This window comes from Hyla sarda, chromosome 3 (genome assembly GCF_029499605.1).
Source record: "Hyla sarda isolate aHylSar1 chromosome 3, aHylSar1.hap1, whole genome shotgun sequence".
Classification (NCBI taxonomy): Eukaryota; Metazoa; Chordata; class Amphibia; order Anura; family Hylidae; genus Hyla; species Hyla sarda.
This window is the reverse complement of record NC_079191.1, coordinates 289,238,119-289,252,888: the sequence shown is the minus strand read 5'-3', so window position 1 is coordinate 289,252,888 and position 14,770 is coordinate 289,238,119. Positions and strand designations below refer to the sequence as shown.

The 14,770-nt window shown below is 42.3% G+C and overlaps 1 protein-coding gene across 14 annotated transcripts in view; it reads left to right on the top strand.

Annotated features, from left to right (window-relative positions):
• C3H6orf118 (chromosome 3 C6orf118 homolog) overlaps positions 1-14,770 on the top strand; it is a 303,945-nt gene that overhangs the window by 11,155 nt on the left and 278,020 nt on the right. For 2 of the 14 annotated variants that reach the window (XM_056566822.1, XM_056566820.1), the window contains exons 2-4: positions 8,123-8,224; positions 8,306-8,377; positions 8,475-8,522. The exons of 7 other annotated variants lie outside the window; for them this stretch is intronic. The gene's annotated coding sequence lies outside the window, so the exon portion shown is untranslated. Of the gene's footprint in view, positions 1-8,018; positions 8,034-8,122; positions 8,225-8,266; positions 8,378-8,474; positions 8,523-14,770 lie in introns of those variants that run through there. 5 more of the 14 variants (XM_056566819.1, XM_056566817.1, XM_056566823.1 and 2 more) reach the window with 3 other exon arrangements.

The window sequence follows — 14,770 nt, the reverse complement described above, 5'->3', positions numbered from 1 at the left end:
GAATAACCGTTGTCTGCGGGTTTATTGAGTGGAAACGTGTCCCGTGGCAGTGTCCAGGACGATCCCGGAGCTAATCCCCAAGGAGGAATCCTTACAGTTTCAATAAAAATAAAATTGAAAAAATAGAAAACTTGAAAAAGAAACAAGTATGTTCAATGTCATTTTCTGACCCCTATAACTTTTTTTTTTTTTTTTTTTATACTTCCCCAGTAACCCATCTGCAGCCCGAGATAACATTGCAGAGCTGTAGATGACCAACATTTAATGTTTAAATGCTGTGAATGTCTGTCATTACTGGCAGATGTCAGCTGCGGGGATCTGCCAATTATGATGGGAACCTGACCTGCAGGCCCGCGTCATATTTCCCTCACCCTACCCATGACGTACCAGTACGTCATAGGTCGGAAAGGGGTTAGGCCACTCCCACCTAAATTACCAGTAGAAAATTCCCTTAGTTGAAAGGGACATTTTCGGACGATAGTTTTCGGCAGCCCAAATTTGGGTGCATCACTACTGATTATTGCTATGCCCTTGCATACCACTGACCAGTATTAGCAATCTAAGGACTGCAATAAATTGTCCTCTGTGGAGACTAAAAAAGTATTTAAAAAAAAGTTTTAATGAAAATAAATTCCCCACTTTTGCCATTTTACAAAAAAAAAAACTGTAGAAAAAATTTAAATTAATCAACATTTCTGCCCCGTGCGGAAATGTCTGATCTATTAAAATATAATGTTAATTATCCCGTACGATGAACTGCATGAATGTAAAATAATACCAAAGTCCAAAATTGCTAAATTTTGGTCCTATCACATCTAAGAAAAAAACTATAAAAAGTAATCTAAAAGTCACACACATGCAAAAGTGGTACCAATGAAACTGCAGTTCACGGTGAAAGAAATGAGCCCTCATACAGTTCCGTTTACTAAAAATAAGAAAGTTATAGGGGGGGGGGGGGGGTCAGAGTAGGGCAATTTTAACCTCTTCAGGATGCAGGGTGTATGCATAAGCCCTGCATCCTAAGTCCTTAAGGACGCAGGGCATACAGTTACGCCCGTGGGAATTTAAGAGTTGAAGGGTAGTCCAGGCAGAGCAGGGGGGAACTGATGTGGTGGTGGAGGTCCCTTACCGGGCGGCGATCCTCCAGCTTGTGCGGCGATCCTGCAGACTACGGAAGCAGGTGAGTTGTTGCCTAGCAACATCTGCAGGGCGACAGTTTGGAGACCACTATGCAGTGGTCTCTAAACTGTAGCCCTCCAGATGTTGAAAAAGTACAACTCCCAGCATGGCCAGGCAGCTGTTTGGGCATGCTGGGATTTGTAGTTTTGCAAGATTTAGAGAGGGTTACAGTTTGGAGATCACTGTGCAGTGGTCTCTAAACTGTGGCCCCCTAGATCTTGCAAAAACTACAACTCCCAGCATGCCCACACAGCAGTTTGCTTTCTGGGCATGCTGGGATTTGTAGTTTTGCAACATTTGGAGGGCCACCATTTGGAGATCACTGTGCGTTGGTCTCTAAACCATGGCCCTCTAAATCTTGCAAAACTCCCAGCATGCACGAACAGCAAAAGCTGTCTCGGCATGCTGGGAGTTGTAATTGCGTGCCTCCGGCTTTTGCATAACTACAACTCTCAGCATTCCCTTCGGCGATCAGTACATGCTGGAAGTTGCAACAGCTTGAGGCTCACTGGTTGGAAAATACTGAGTTAGGTAACAGAACCTAACTCAAGGTTTTCCAACTGGTGTGCCTCCAGCTGTTGCAGAAGTACAACTCCCAACATGCACAGTATGTCAGTGCTGAAAGTTGTAGTTTTGCAACAGCTGGAGGTTTGCCCCCCACATATGAATGTACAGGGTACATTCACACGGGCAGGTTTACAGTGAATTTCCGGCTTCAAGTTTTAGCTGCGGCACTGCAAACTCCTAACAGGAGACTCCCCGTAAACCCCCGCCAGTGCGAATTTACCCTATTACCCTAAAAGCACTACACTAGTCTACACTAACATATAATAAAGGGTTAAACACTACGTATACACCCCCTTACTGTCCCCCCCCCCCAATAAAAATGAAAAACGTATCGTACGGCAGTGTTTCCAAAACGGAGCCTCCAGCTGTTGCGAAACAACAACTCCCAGCATTTCCGGACAGCCATTGACTGTCCAGGCATGCTGGGAGTTTAGCAACAGCTGGAGGCACCCTTTTTGGGAATCACTGGCATTGAAAACACCTATGTCCACCCCTATGCAATCCCTAATTTAGTCCTCAAATGCACATGGCGCTCTCTCACTTCAGAGCCCTGTCGTATTTCAAGAAAACGGTTTAGGGCCTCAAATGGGGGGTTTCCGTACTCGGGGGCAATTGCTATACAAATTTTGGGGGCCATTTTCTCTTTTTACCCCATATAAGGAAAAGTTGGGGTCTACACCTGCATGTTAGTGTAAAAAATAAAATTTTTACACTAACATGCTGGTGTTGCCCCATACTTTTCATTTTCACAAGAGGTAAAATGAAAAAAAAAAGACCCCCAAAATTAGTAACGCAATTTCTCCTTAGTACAGAAATACCCCATATGTGGACATAAAATGCTCTGTGGGTGCACAACATGGCTCAGGAGTGAGAGTGCACGATGTACGTTTCAGGCGTAAATTGGTGATTTGCACAGGGGTGGCTGATTTTACAGTGGTTCTGACATAAACGCAAAAAACTAAATACCCATGTGTGACCCCATTTTGGAAACTACACCCCTCACGGAATGTAACAAGGGGTATAGTGAGCCTTAACACCTCACAGTTGTTTGATGGACAGTTGGATGGGAAAATTAAATAACATTTCTTTTTCATTTTCACAAGGGAAAATAGGAAAAAAGCCTCGCAAAATTTGCAACCCCATTTCTTCCGAGTAAGAACATGCCCCATACGTAGATGTAAAGTGCCCTGTGGGCGAACTACAATGCTCAGAAGAGAAGGAGCACCATTGGGCTTTTGGAGAGAAAATTTGTCCAGAATTGAAGGCCATATGTGTTTACAATGGTGCCCCCATGGTGCCAGAACAATTCACCCCCCCCCCACACATGTGACCCCACTTGGGAAACTACACCCCTCACATAATGTAATAAGGGGTACAGTGAGTATTTACGCCCCACAGGTGTCAGATTTTTGGAACACTGGTCTGTGAAAATAAAAAATTTAATTTTTCATTTGCACACCTCACTGTACCAAGGATCTGTCAAACGCCAGTGGGGTGTAAATGGTCACTGCACCCCTTATTAAATTCTGTGAGGGGTGTTGTTTCCAAAATGGAGTCACATGTGGGGTCACTGTTCTGGCACCATGGGGGCTTTGTAAATGCACAAGGCCCTCGACTTCTATTCCAACCAAATTCTCTCACCAAACGCCCAATGTCGCTCCTTCTCTTCTGAGCATTGTAGTTTGTCCGCAGAGCACTTTACATCCACATATGGGGTATTTCCATATTCAGAAGAAATGCGGTTACACATTTTGGGAGGCTTTTTCTCCATCAGCATTTTAGTGAAAAAATCTAATTTTTTTACATTCCTGTCAAACTTTAGTGGAAATTTGTCAAACACCTGTGGGGTGTTAAGGCACATTGTACCCCTTGTTACATTCCGTGAGTGATGTCGTTTCCAAAATAGTATGCCATGTGGGTTTTCTTTGCTGTTCTGGCACCATAGGGGCTTCCTAAATGCTACATGCCCCCCAAAAACCATTTCAGCAAAATTGCTTTCCAAAAGCCAAATGTGACTTCTTCTCTTCTGAGCATTGTAGTGCACCAGTAGTGCACTTGACGTCTACACATGGGGTATTTCCTTACTCTACTCGAGAAAAATTGGGTTACAAATTTTGGGGGACTTTTTCTCCTTTTATCCCTTGTAAAATTTCAAAAACTGGGTCTACAAGAACATGAGTGTAAAAAAAACATTTTGAATTTTCTCCTTCATATCGCTGCTATTCCTATGAAACACCTAAAGGGTTAACACACTTTCCGAATGTCATTTTGAATACTTTGGGGGGTGCAGTTTTTATAATGGGGTAATTTATGTGGTATTTCTAATATGAAGACCTGGTGGTCACCTCGCTGCACGCGGATAGGAAAAAGGGAAACGAAAAAAAAAAAAGTTGCCGTGTGTGACGTCACTACGGAGCTGCGGATGCACCAAAAAGTCTTCTGACGCGTTTCGGAGGTAATCACGGCCCCCTTCGTCTGGGAAAGTTACGTAATTGGTGCTCCGCTGTCTTTATATGTTCTGCTGATTTTGATTGACATCCCGGTCCTGTCCGTTAGTTCACCATGATTATATACCGGTAATCCGGTAAGTGGTTGTTTTTACTTGCAAATTATGTGTCTTTTCATTTTATAATGTGCATAGTCCAAATCGGAATTAAGGCCGTAAGGTACTCCAGTGTTAAACTCATATTCATTTTGCTTCCGCTCTGGACATGTGTGCTATATAAATTCCTCCTCGCCAATGAGGGTAAATTACTTCTATTCCACAGAAGATGGAATCTTTCATAGAAGTATTGTGTTTATCCTTATAATAAAGGGTGGCCCTCATAACCTCTGTTTATGTTGTATAGATGTTCATTAATTCTTTGGGAGAGTATCCTTTTGGTTCTTCCAATATACCATTTTTTGCAAGGACATTTTATACCATATATTACTCCTTTTAGACTTGCAATGGATATGATTTTCTATCTTCCTATTCCTATCTATTTTCATTTTGTATCTGGACAATGGGAGTAGTAGTATTCATAACACGGTATGGTTTGCATTTACGGCATGGAAAAAATCCTATGGGTAGGGGAAATACAGAGCTCCCTTTTGGATTTTTGTTTTTCTCTGTTGGTGCAATTATGTTACCTACATTTTTTGCTTTTCTAAAAATGAATATTGGCTTATTTGGTATTTTTCCCCCAATTTTCTTGTCCTTTTTCAATATGTCCCAGTGTTTCCAGAAAAGATGGCTCTGATAAGAGTATGTGGAGATGATTGGAATTTTTTTATTTTTGTTTCATTTTCATCCTTTAGCTCATGTGTTGAATCTTTTTCTTTTTTCTCCTTCTTTTTCAATAATTTCTCTGTCTTGGCAACCTCTTTACTGGTTATACTGAGTATTTCTTCCTCATAGCCTCTATTGAGGAATTTTTTTTACTTCGATCACTAGCCATAATCTTCTATTTTTGTACAGTTTCTTCGTGCCCGAATAAACTGACTGCGTGGAATGTTTGCTAGCCATATCGGTAAATGACAGCTGGTCTTTTTAATGAAGCTATTGCTGTCAGTTGGTTTGTGGAAGGTTTTTGTTGCAATCTGATTTTCCTTAATGTAAATATTTAAATCCAGAAAGTTGATGTTACTCATACTGTATGTGGCGGAAAAATGTTAAAAAAAATCATTTTTATTCAAATCTTCTAAAAAGTGTTTTAAAAGTGCTTCCCCCCCCCTCCCCAGATAAAAATTACATCGTCGATGAATCGCTTCCACAGGACCAAATTCGCACCCAGCTGGCCATCGGGATAAATGTGACAACTCTCCCAATGACCTACATAAAGATTTGAATAACTGGGTGCGAATTTGGTCATTGCCATGCCCCATGTCTGTTTATAAAAATCCTGGCAATATTTAAAATAATTATGCTCCAAAATAAATGTGATGCAATCGCCTATGAACGTCACTTGTTCCTTAGGTATGTCCTGTTGAGTGTTTAAAAAGAATTCCGCTGCTGCCTTCCCTTTATCATGCTGAATAATTGTGTATAGGGAGGTGACATATAGTGTACCCAGGATATAGTGCTCTTTCCAATCGATTCCTTTAAGTATTTCCAGTATGTGGGTGGTGTCCTTAAGGTTCTAAAAGTGGTATCATCACAAAGAAAGAGGAGGAATTTTTATGGATAGAGAATCCTAAAATACAATTTTTTTATCCGATTCCCAAAATCCACAAAGATATTCAAAATCCACCTGGAAGGCCGATAGTATCCGGCATTAAGTGCCTTACAGTTAATGTTACTCAGTATGTGGATACTATGCTACAAGAATGTGTACTAAAACTACCAGCGTATCTTAAGGACACAACCCACATACTGGAAATATTTCAAGGAATCGAATGGAAAGAGCACTATATCCTGGGAACAATTGATGTCACCTCCCTATACACAATTATTCAGCATGATAAAGGGAGGGCAGCAGCGGAGTTCTTTTTAAACACTCAACAGGACATACCTAAGGAACAAGTGATGTTCATAGACGATTGCATCACATTTATTTTGGAGCATAATTATTTTAAATATTGCCAGGATTTTTATAAACAGACATGGGGCACGGCGATGGGGACCAAATTCGCACCCAGTTATTCAAATCTTTATGTACGTCATTGGGAGAGTTGTCACATCCCGATGGCCAGCTGGGTGCGAATTTGGTCCTGTGGAAGCGATTCATCGACAATGTCATTTTTATCTGGGGAGGGGGGGGGGGAAGTACTTTTAAAACTCTTTTTAGAAGATTTGAATACAAATTTTTTTTTTTTTAATTTTTTCGCCACATGCAGTATGAGTAGTATTAGCTTTCTGGATTTAAATATTTACATTAAGGAAAATCAGATTGCAACAAAAACCTTCCACAAACCAACTGACCGCAATAGCTTCATTAAAAAGACCAACTGTCATTTACCGATATGACTAGCAAACATTCCACGCAGTCAGTTTATTCAGGCACGAAGAAACTGTACAAAAATAGAAGATTATGAACAAGAGGCTAGAGATCTAAGTAAAAAAATTCCTCAATAGAGGCTATGAGGAAGAAATACTCAGTATAACCAGTAAAGAGGTTGCCAAGATAGAGAGAGAGAAATTATTGAAAGAGGAGAAAAAAGAAAAAGATTCAACACATGAGCTAAAGGATGAAAATGAAACAAAAATAAAAATTCCAATCCTCTCCACATACTCTTATCAGAGCCATCTTTTCAAGAAAATAATCTGGAAACACTGGGACATATTGAAAAACGACAAGACAATTGGGGAAAAAATACCAAATAAGCCAATATTCATTTTTAGAAAAGAAAGAAATGTAGGTAACATAATAGCACCAACAGTAAAAAACGAAAATCCATAAGGGAACTCTGTATTTCCCCTACCCATAGGGTTTTTTCCATGCCGTAAATGCAAACCATGCCGTGTTATGAATTCTACTACTCCCATTGTCCAGATACAAAATGAAAATATAAAAAGGAAGATAGAAAGTCCTATCCATTGCAAGTCTAAAGGAGTAATATATGGTATAAAATGCCCTTGCAAAAAATGGTATATTGGAAGAACCAAAAGGATACTCTCCCAAAGAATTGATGAACATCTGTACAACATAAACAGAGGTTTTGAGGGCCACCCTTTATCTAAACATTATAAGGATAAACACAATACTTCTATGAAAGATTCCATCTTCTGTGGAATAGAAGTAATTTCCCCTCATTGGCGAGGAGGAAATTATATAGCGCACATGTCCAGAGCGGAAGCAAAAGTAATATGAGTTTAACACTGGAGTACCTTACGGCCTCAATTCCGATTTGGACTATGCACATTATAAAATGAAAAGACACATAATTTGCAAGTAAAAACAACCACTTAACGGATTACCGGAATATAATCATGGTGAACTAACGGATAGGACCGGGATGTCAATCAAAATCAGCAGAACATATAAAGACAGCGGAGTACCTATTACGTAACTTTCCCAGACAAAGGGGGCCGTGATTACCTCCGAAACGCGTCGGAAGACTTTTTGGTGCATCCGCAGCTCCGTAGTGACGTCACACACGGCAACTTCTTTTTTTTTTTTTTTTCTCTTCCCTTTTTCCTGCCCGCGTGTAGCGAGGTGACCGGGAGCGGTAGAGACACCGCCGGCCGCGGTTGTTCTCCCGCTTAACCCTGCACGCTAGGAACCACACGATTATCTCCCCGCATCAGTCCGCACGCAACGCCAGCACAAGGACATCAGGAAATATCCATATCTTCACGGATACAGGTACCACATCAAGAGTGATAGTGGCATTCACTGTGCAGAACTTTACAGCAAACATTGCATATACCATTTGCTCTATTAATTGTTTCCAGCACATCATATTTACGTCATTCAGTGCCGTACCATCAAGCAGCACCTAGCATACTACAAGCACTCTGTACATCACAAGCATAACTATCAAGCTGAACAGCAGGGTAAGAAAAGTAACTGCACTTCTCTTTCTAACACCTTTGAAGGTTGCCATGAGTTACCACCTATACATGTATTTGATTTAGATACACCTCCCTATACCCGGACCTCGACATTGTAGGCTGAACAGAGACCCACTAAGGCACGTACCACTACGGGTACGTATACCTCTCAATCTCCAGTCGGACTACAATATTATATTAATTCATTCATTGACACTAAAGTATTGCATATATATTTGTCTCCCACATACAGGAGCTCTGATCACCATTGGACCTCCTGAAGGATATCTACACACATCAGGTCTCTTTTTGTGCCAGATTTGGACTTTTTGTGCAATATTTTGCTTCTCCTCCTTTTTAATACTATCTACATTTTCAATACTATCTAGAATTTTATTTCTAAATTTGCTATAAATAAATATTATACATATTTATTCACCTTACTTGCGCCAGTATATAATTAATTTATCTTTTGCATTTCTGGTATTTTACCAGTTCATTTGGGGAAGGCAGGAACACAAATACATACAAGGCAGCATCCCTTTCACTTACCAACACGTACATATTTTCATCACTCTGTTCCTCTATCCATTAGAGCGCCTGTGAATATCCGTACTAATATGAAGACCACTCAAATCCACATCAAAACTGGTCCCTGAAAAATTCAGATTTTGGAAATTTTGAGAAAAATTGGAAAATTGCTGCTGAACTTTGAAGCCCTCTGATATTTTCCAAAAGTAAAAACATGTCAACTTTATGATGCAAATATAAAGTAGACATATTGTATTTGTGAATCAATATATCATTTATTTGGAATATCCATTTTCCTTACAAGCAGAGAGTTTCAAAGTTAGAAAAATGCAACATTTTCAAAATTTTTATGAAATTTGGGGATTTTTCACCAAGAAAGGATGTAAGTAATGACAACAATTTACCACTGTGTTAAAGTAGAATATGTCACGATGACATGAATAGTTTTATGAATAAGGAGATAGATTGGCAGGGTAGAAATCTGGGAAATAGTAATACTCTTTTGTATAATTGGTGTCAAGAGGTGGGTTGAGAAGATGCGTGGCGAAGCCTATACCCGTATAAGAGGAAATTCTCGTGTTACAATGCCACTCACAAAACAGCTTCTAGAATCAATCACGTTTTGGTTAACAGCGCAGGAATAACTTTTACTCACAAAATAGTGTACGAACCCGGGTGTATATCGGACCATGCAATGTTAGTATGTTGTATAAAAAAGGAGTTTAAGAAACAAGAAGCAATAAGGAGTATGTATATAAATCATCACTGGTTAAAAATTGAGGATCACTGGTTAAAAATTGAGGATGTAACAAGGGGAGTAAGCACTGAGATCGGAGAATTCTGGGAAATAAAGGGACAGCAGATATCCTAGTAGTTTGGGATACATTAAAAGCTTTTCTGAGGGGGCTACTTCTTAGAAATATCGCTAGGTTTAAAAAGAAATGTGAGGATAAGGAGAAGGTTATAATGGGAAAAAATAGCTGTAGCCGAAAGTGTATACGAGAACAATCCTACTGATGAGAATTGGGGTCAAGTGAAACAGGCACAAGACATGTATAGTGAAATTGCCTTAGAAAAGGCCCAACATACTATCTTCTTTAAGAAACAAAGACAATATGTTGAAGCAGGTAAAGACACTTATGGGGATTATTAACCAGAAAGGGGAAAAAAACGATTGTTGGGATAAAAAACAAAGAAGGAAGGGAATGTACGAAACAGGAGGAAATAACAAATGTAGCAATTCAATTTTATCAGGATTTATACTCTAGGGAAAGCTGTGTGACAGATGGGGAAATCGATACATTTTTGTATGAGATTGGGCTTTCTAGTATCAACGAGGAAGAAAAGAATAAGATAGAGGAAAATATTAGCATAGGAGAATTGGAATCTGCTCTGAAATCCTTTTCACATAATTCTGCCCCGGGGTCGGACGGTCTTGTCTTCGAAATTTATGAATGTTTTAGTAATCCGCTATTGCCATACCTTTTAGAGGTTTATAATGAATCCTTGAGTAGGGGGGAGTTATCCCCAACTATGGCTGAGGCCATTATTGTATTAATTCCTAAGAAAGGTAGGGAAAGTGGTGTAATGGACAATTTTAGGCCAATATCGCTCCTAAATACAGACCAGAAAGTACTAGCGAAAATATGGGCCAGGTGCTTGCAACAAGTGATTGGTAAGTTAATAGGGAAGGAACAAAAAGGATTCATGAAGGGAAGAAACATTTATAATAACATCAGAAGAGTTTTTTTGAATATGCAGGTACAGGGTGAGGGGGGTCCCCACTCCATCCTGTCCCTTGACGCTCAAAAGGCGTTTGAAAGGGTGGAGTGGGGCTTCCTCTTCAAGATAGTGGAACACATGAACCTTGGAGAATATTTTTTACAAGGGTTAAGGGCTTTATATAAATCCCCTAAAGCCAAAATTAACAATAACAATATTGGGGGGCATTTACTAATCTTTTACTATGTAGTCTGGTTTTTACCCTGTTTTTTTCTACTTCATTTTTGACTATGTGCGACAAATTTACTAAATTGCTGCACGGCATTAATAAATTTGGCACACATAGGCAAAAGTGGGAAATTTACTTTATGTAGTAGAAAAAATAGTCTGTTCCTTTTTCCAGCTGTCTGAATAGGTTTGGCTGCTGGTTTCCTTCTGGATCTTTTGTTTTTGAGTTTTTTTTTAGCTTTTTCACCACATCTAAATAATTCAATAACTACAGTGGTCCCTCAAGTTACAATATTAATTGGTTCCAGGAAAACCATTGTAAGTTGAAACCATTGTATGTTGAGACCATAACTCTATGGAAACGTGGTAATTGGTTCTAAAGGCACCAAAATGTCATCCAAAATAGGAAAAAGTGACAAAGAAAAATAAGTAGATAACTGATATAGATAAAGCAAATCCTTACATATAAAAGTAATAAAGATCTGCTGGGAGCTGTAAATTACTGTCTATGTCAGTGTTTCCCAAGCAGGGAGCCTCCAGCTGTTGCAAAACTACAACTCCCAGCATGCCTGGACAGCCAAAGGCTGTCCGGGCATGCTGGGAGTTGTAGTTTTGCAAAAGATGGGGCCACCCTGCTTGGGAAACACTGTCTATGTAGAGGACAGGAGCTTCTTCAGGGGTCCTGTACAGTACAGGCAATGTCCCAAACAAGTAATGGAGTCGCCCTCACCTGGTGTCCAAAAGAGCATCTAACCCTGATACAGGTAAAGTGTACAGAACATGTAATACCAGACACCAGTCAGTGCATACACTTCAGTAATACAGGGGTTTTACCAGTGAATGCCCATTTTGATTGGTTGGTTCTTCCAGCCATTGACACGTTTTACAGATCTGGACTGTCTGTAGCATTGTATGTTGAGTCTGGTTTCAACTTACGATGGTCCAGAAAAGACCATTGTATGTTGAAACTATTGTATGTTGAGGCCATTGTAAGTTGAGGGATCACTGTAAATTGTAGTTATGGCTCAGAAGTGGTAAACGGCGTTTAGTGTGTGTGTTTATTACATTTTTTTAACACAGTTTTTTTCTCCCTAAATGTACTTACACTTTTTTTTTTTTTGGTTACTTCTTCTACAGATCTGTGTATCCTGTGGACTCCTTCGGATTCGGTGGACTACTTCGATGACCAGCGTTTTTCTTTGCTTGATGTTAATAAAATGGTTAACGAGGGCTTGTGGGGGAGTGTTTTTTGTAATAAATTTTTTTTTAAACCTGTTGTGTTTTATTTTTAAAACACAACACCCTGGGAACGTCAGGCTGTTACTGTTTGGTTGGTATTTGGTTGAGAATAAAAATAGGGGGACCCTATGCGTTTTTTAAATATATTTAATTATTTATTTTAAAAAAAAAAACGCATAGGGTCCCCCCTATTTTCATTCTCAGCCAAATACCAACCAAACAGTAACAGCCTGACGTTCCCAGGGTGGGCTAGGACCATTGTTACTGGCCCTCCCCAGCCTAAATAACGCCAGCCTGTTACCGCTTAGGCCCAGGAGCGCCATTTTTGACGCTCCAGGCCTGTTGGTACCGGCTCTTCCCGGCACCCCTGTGGCGTTGGGTACCGGGGTAATAATAGGGGGTTAGCGCTAGCTGTTTTTGTGGCTAGCGCTAAGCCCAGGTTAGTAATGGACTCTGTCTATAAGACAGCTTCCACTACTAAGCCTGTCTAGTAAAGTAAGAAAAAAACACAACAGGTTTTAAAAATTTTTTATTACAAAAAACACTCCCCCACAAGCCCTCGTTAACCATTTTATTAAAATCAAACAAAGAAAAACGCTGGTCATCGAAGTAGTCCACCGAATCCGAAGGAGTCCACAGGATACACGGATCTGAAATGAGAAGAAAACAAAAAAAATGGGTTAGTACATTTATTATCACCTGCTCACACATCTCCCGCCCCGCACGACTACAACTGCCAGCATGCCCTTACAGTAAGGACATGCTGGGAGTTGTAGTTGTGTGGTGCAGGAGATGTGTGGGCAAGTGACAAGCTTGTCCCCTGCCCCCAGCTGCAGGACTACAACTCCCAGCATGCCCTTACAGTAAGGTGGGGCGGAGGCCGGGCACAGTGTTTCCCAACCTGGGACTTGTAGTTTTGCAACATCTGGAGGCAACCTGGCTGGGAAACACTGGCCTAAAACAGTGTTTCCCAACCAAGGTGCCTCCAGATGTTGCAAAACTACAAGTCCCAGCATGCCTGGACAGTCAAAGGCTGTCTAGGCATGCTGGGAGTTGTAGTTTTGCAACATCTGGAGGCAACCTGGCTGGGAAACACTGGCCTAAAACAGTGTTTCCCAACCAGGGTGCCTCCAGATGTTGCAAAACTACAAGTCCCAGCATGCCTGGACAGTCAAAGGCTGTCTAGGCATGCTGGGAGTTGTAGTTTTGCAACATCTGCAGGCAACCTGGCTGGGAAACACTGGCCTAAAACTGTTTCCCAACCAGGGTGCCTCCAGATGTTGCAAAACTACAAGTCCCAGCATGCCTGGACAGTCAAAGGCTGTCTAGGCATGCTGGGAGTTGTAGTTTTGCAACATCTGGAGGCAACCTGGCTGGGAAACACTGGCCTAAAACAGTGTTTCCCAACCAGGGTGCCTCCAGATGTTGCAAAACTACAAGGCCCAGCATGCCTGGACAGTCAAAGGCTGTCCAGGCATGCTGGGAGTTGTAGTCTTGCAACATCTGGAGGCACCCTGGTTGGGAAACACTGGCCTAAAACAGTGTTTCCCAACCAGGGTGCCTCCAGATGTTGCAAGACTACAACTCCCAGCATGCCTAGACAGCCTTTGGCTGTCCAGGCATGCTGGGAGTTGTAGTCTTGCAACATCTGGAGGCACCCTGGTTGGGAAACACTGTTTTAGGCCAGTGTTTCCCAACTGTTTTAGGCCAGTGTTTCCCAACCAGGGTGCCTCCAGCTGTTGCTAAACTACAACTCCCAGCATGCCCGGACAGCCAAAGGCTGTCCAGGCATGCTGGGAGTTGTAGTCTTGCAACAACTGGAGGCACCCTGGTTGGGAAGCCTGCGCAACTTACCGGCTTCCGTAGGATCCAGCGCTGCACGACACTGCTGCGCGACGATCTCCGACAGCGATCGTCGCTGGAGCCTCGGAAGGGTAAGTGAACTTCTTCGCCGGTCCCCTTCAGCTGTTTAGTTTTGCAACAGCTGGAGGACTACAGTTTACAGACCACAAACCAGTGGTCTGCAAACTGTGGCCCTCCAGCTGTTGCAAAACTACAACTCCCAGCATGCCTGGACAGCCAATGGCTGTCCAGGCATGCTGGGAGCTGTAGTCTTGCAACATCTGGAGGCACCCTGGTTGGGAAACACTGTTTTAGGCCAGTGTTTCCCAACAAGGGTGCCTCCAGCTGTTGCAAAACTACAACTCCCAGCATGCCCGGACAGCCAAAGGGTGTCCAGGCATGCTGGGAGTTGTAGTCTTGCAACATTTGGAGGCACCCTGGTTGGGAAGCTTGCGCAACTTACCGGCTTCCGTAGGATCCAGCGCTGCACGACACTGCCGCGCGACGATCTCCGTCAGCGATCGTCGCTGGAGCCTCGGAAGGGTAAGTGAACTTCTTCGCCGGTCCCCTTCAGCTGTTTAGTTTTGCAACAGCTGGAGGACTACAGTTTACAGACCACACACCAGTGGTCTGCAAACTGTGGCCCTCCAGCTGTTGCAAAACTACAACACCCAGCATGCCCTGACAGCCAAAGCCTATGGCTCTCAGGGCAGGAGCCCGGGCTGACATTACAGTGCAGCCGCCCGGGCTCCTCATACGGTCTCCCCGCTACCCCCCTTGTCTCCCGCCCGGGCTCCTCGTACGGTCTCCCCGCTACCCCCCCCCCCCCTGGTCTCCCGCCCGCGCCGCTCAGCTCCCGCTGCTACAAGACTACAACTCCCAGCGTGTCCTCACTGTAAGGCCATGCTGGGACTTGTAGTCTTGCAACAGCAGACAGATGGGAGTTGTGTGGCGCTGGCAGGTGAGAGGGGGGGGGGGATATAAATC